This window comes from Tenrec ecaudatus, chromosome 2 (assembly GCF_050624435.1).
Source record: "Tenrec ecaudatus isolate mTenEca1 chromosome 2, mTenEca1.hap1, whole genome shotgun sequence".
Classification (NCBI taxonomy): domain Eukaryota; kingdom Metazoa; phylum Chordata; class Mammalia; order Afrosoricida; family Tenrecidae; genus Tenrec; species Tenrec ecaudatus.
Window position 1 is genome coordinate 300,540,627 of NC_134531.1, and position 4,575 is coordinate 300,545,201.

Here is a 4,575-nt window from a genome sequence, read left to right on the forward strand (position 1 = left end):
CTTTGTCCCCAGAAGTTTTGCTCTGGAGTGTTTTCTTGGAAATGATTCCTTAGGGTTTGAATGACTTCCCTAAAGTATTTTTAAACTATTTTAGGATACAGGCCCTTCTACACAAATGACATCATGTTCCTTGCAAGTACGTTTGAAGGAAACAATTGCACTAGTCTTTGAAACTATATATTGGCTAGGGAATGCAATCAGATATGTAGCGATGTTGTATTTGGTCGTCTATTTTAGCTATGGGCAAGCAGAAAGGAAATAATAATTTTTTATTTATTTAACTGACATATTCAAGTTACAGCTCCTTACTCCATCATTGCCTTCAATGTGTAGGCAATTAATGTTGCTATCAGAGCATTGGTGCTTTATCGGTTGCACATTGGTCTTCGATCCACGCAGTTGGCAGTTCACAACCATCTGCTCTGTGGAAGAAAGAGTGTGCCTTCTACCCCTCGCAGTATTTAGTCTAGGAAAATCACAGGGGCTCCCTATGACTAGGATTGAATCGGTATCAATAAGTGAGTGAGTGTTGCTATATACTATGATGCTGGTGTAGTATTTTATTACTAGTTTTTATTTTATTCTACCTTGTTCTTGGATTAATTTTTATTCTCATTGAGCTAGATCTACTTATAACTTCTTGGCTTATGGTATATAAGTATATTTATAGGACACTTGCAATCCTACATACTACCCATCTCAAAATGTTTTAGAATATATAATTTCATGATAGTGACCAAAATAAAATCCTCCAAAGACCAATAAGCAGGGAAATTATTTTGTAATATTTCTCTTATTAGGGACATGGAAATATATATGCAAATTATGGCACAAAAACTACCCAGAGTACTCCATAGGTCTCTAAGGTGGATAAGCAAACCAAACTCTAATAGATAATGACCCTAGGTTAATGACATAAAACATGTAATCTGTTTATATTTTGTCAGTGTAGCTGGTCACCTGAGGCTTGGATTAAACAGTTTACTTAGAGAAGAAATTTTGTTCAAATTATTAAATACCATATTATTGGATTTGATCCAGTGTTGCATTTGATTAAAAAACCTCTTTAGAGTTATTATTGTTTCTTTATTTTAAATGTAGTTGCAACAAAGACAAAAAAAGGAGAATAAAAACACTATGAATCACATTATATAAAACAAAGGTTATTAGCTGTTTCACATAGTACATTCCTGACTTAATGATCAGTGCCATAGAATTTAAACACGTGCACTCTTTAATACGTTGTTTTACTTAAACGTATTTAACTATCTATTCCTCATATCCATTTATGAAGTTTTAGAGAACAGCAAAGTATTTAAGAACATAGTGTTGGCCATCACACTGACTCAGTTTTAACCTTCACACAGCTATTTGCTAATGTTGGTGACCTTGGAGAAGTTATTTAATTTTTTACACCAAAAATGCTCTCAACTATAAAACATAGACAATAGTAACACACACCTCATAAATTCCATGTGAGAATTCATGGTGTTATTCCCGGAAACAGTTGCAATCTTCGAAACACACAGGGGTGATTCCACTCCGTCCCATGGGGTCTCCGTTAGACAAAGTGTACTCAGTGGCTGTGAGTGTGAGCTTGAGAGGTTGAAACAACACAGATTAGTTATAATTATCTAGGGTCTGTGTACTATTCCATGTTACACACATCGACCGATTTACCCATATTCCCTAATTTTGCACATTAGTGTATTTCCTGTGTTTTCTGGTTTAGAAATGGTTTGATAAGCATATTTCTATAAAGCATGGAGATATTTTAAAATTATTTTCTTTATGTTATAGTCAAAAATGCTGCAGGGCTCATCTAAACAATATTTTAAGAACCAAGAGTGAAAGTAAAAATCTATGAGAGTTTATTAAATTGAATGATCACTATTGAATAATACAAGTGCTTATTTATTACTAACACTTTATTGTTCATATTAATTGTTATTTAATTGCACGTGAAATTGAGTATATATATATATGATCTTATCTATTGGCATGTGTAATCATACTGTGTGAGTTCTCAATCTGCTGCGAGGGTCCCCAGAAAATGGATTTTTTTAAGTGATGTATTTTAATTGTAAAACATTTTCTCCTTAATGTACTCTCAATTAAACTTAATACTTCTCAAATATGTGGTTCCATTTTTGGAAACATTTTCAAACTCATGTTTAGATCAGTGGTTCTGAACCTTCCTAATGCTGCACCTGTTAATACAGTTCCACGTGTTGTGGTGATCCCCCAAAAATAAAATTATTTTTGGTGCTACATCATAACTGCAATTTTGCTACTGTTATGAATCTGGTGACCCTAGTGAAAGGGTCATCCAGTCCCGAAAGGGGTTGTGACCCACAGGTTGAGAACCACTGGTTTAGTTGGCTGACACCACCTCCCTCATTTTTTTCTTCACCTCTTCTACATCACCACATCACTGTCCTTTCATGTCCCTCTTCATTTGTGGAAACAAAACGAAGTTGTACAGAGCAAGGTCAGGTGAGTAAGGTGTGTGGGATAAGAGAAGCATGCTGTTTTTGCCCCAAACTGGCACACTGAGATGGCTGCATGGGCAGGTACATTTTCATGATGGCAAAATCAATCCCCTGTCAGCCATAAATCAGACCTTTTTATGTCGGACAGTGTTATGCAATCTTTTTAGAACCTCGAATTAGAATGCTTTATTAACAATCGAACCTGGTGAAACAAACTCCGCTATCCCCCTCACATCAAAACAAAACAAATGAGCATTAGTGTTTTGGGGGTAACCCGTCATATTACACTTTGCATCTTTTCCTTTTGTACTTGATGTGCTCATGTATGTGCCAATGAACCCCTATCTCTAGTATGTTAACCAGCACTTAAACTGTGGAATGGTTTTTGAGCTAATGCTTTCCCTTATTGTCATTGAGTCTGAATCATCATGAACGCATATAGCAGCAAAACCAATAGTCTAGCATTAGTATCAAGTTGCTGTTTTCATTACCATTTCCGTTGTATCATCTTGGGGGTTCCAATTAATTTTTATTTATTTAATTAGGTACCTTTAAACTCTTCTCATATGTATGTGATCATTGATTTTCTTTAGACATGAGGATGACGAGACTATGTCACATATATTGGGTATTCTATCAGAGACCAGTTCCTGGAGAAGGACGATGTGCATGGTATCCTTGAGGGTCAAGGAAAAAGAGGAAGATGGCTAAGGAAATGCACTGACATACTGGCTGCAGCAAAGGCTCAGTATTGACAATGACTGAACTCGGTGCAGGACCAGGGCTTCAGTCTGCTGTGCCTAGCATCATCCTGAGTCAGAACTGACTCAATGACACATCACAAGAACGTGTTTTCCTCATGTGGTTTTGTTTGCAGTTAATAGTGAGTTTGATTGGATTAGAATTGATTGGTTATTTCATCTGAAATACTTAGCAAGGACCCACAAAACCTTATATTCTCTCAAGAGGGAAATACCTTAAATATAAAAAGTAAAGCAGTTTCACCCAAATGTCATGCTAATTTCATTTTCATATAAGAGTTGAACAGTGGAAAGACTATAGGTATTTCAGAAAATATACAGAGGAATGGTTAAAATAAAACATATTACATCTTTGCAAAGAAAATAAAAGTAAGTTAATTTGAACATGTTAAAATTTTCCTTTTTCTGAGGGTTTAAATATTACATCCCACCTAGATTCCCATAGCTCCTATTTTCTGCCTCTGAGCCTAATGTGTGACTTAAAATAAATCATTCTAGCTAGTAATTAGTTGCCTGAAATTGTAGACTGTTTGTTAGTTCTTTTAAAGAGAAATATATCACTTTTGTAATGGGTAAAACCGTCATATCTATGAATGTTGTAAAATGAAAAACTCCCTGCAGTATAGTTCGAACATAGTGACCTGACAGCACAAGGAGGATTGGCCAGTAAGTGTCCAAGTACAGTTTTACAGGAAAAGGCTGTCATCTTTTTCTGCTGGTTCAAACTCCCAACCTTCTGGTTTGCAGAGAAGCACTTAATCAGTGCACCATAACATTTCTAAACCATCATTCCCTTTCACACAGGCAGTGAACTACAAAGGGTTTGAGGTAGGTGAACCAATGAACCAAATTGGCTGATGTGTTTATAGTGATGATTTTTGTTAATTTATTACATGAAATGTACAGTCTAAGGTAGTCTTATCTAAAAAAATACACTACAAATGAGGTTGAACTTTCAAGGAAGTTTTCTAATTAAATCTGATTTGAATAATTAAGTAAATTTACTAAAAGACCAAAAATCCAAATACTTTGTATAAAACATGCAAACATGTTTTTAACAAACTCAAACCTAAGATCAGTCAAATTATAGCCTGTAAAATTATTTGATTAAACATTTCATATATATTTTTTAATGTATGCCCAGCTAAAAATTCCGAATGCAAATTTTTAACAGGAAATATCTTATTTTCTGTTATGCATACCAATTTCTTTCTGAAGTTTATTGGTTTACAATTTGGTATGAACTAATGACACCCAGATTCTCTTTCATCCATTCCATATATAGTGATACATTATGTTTAATACAAGATCTGAAAGGACAA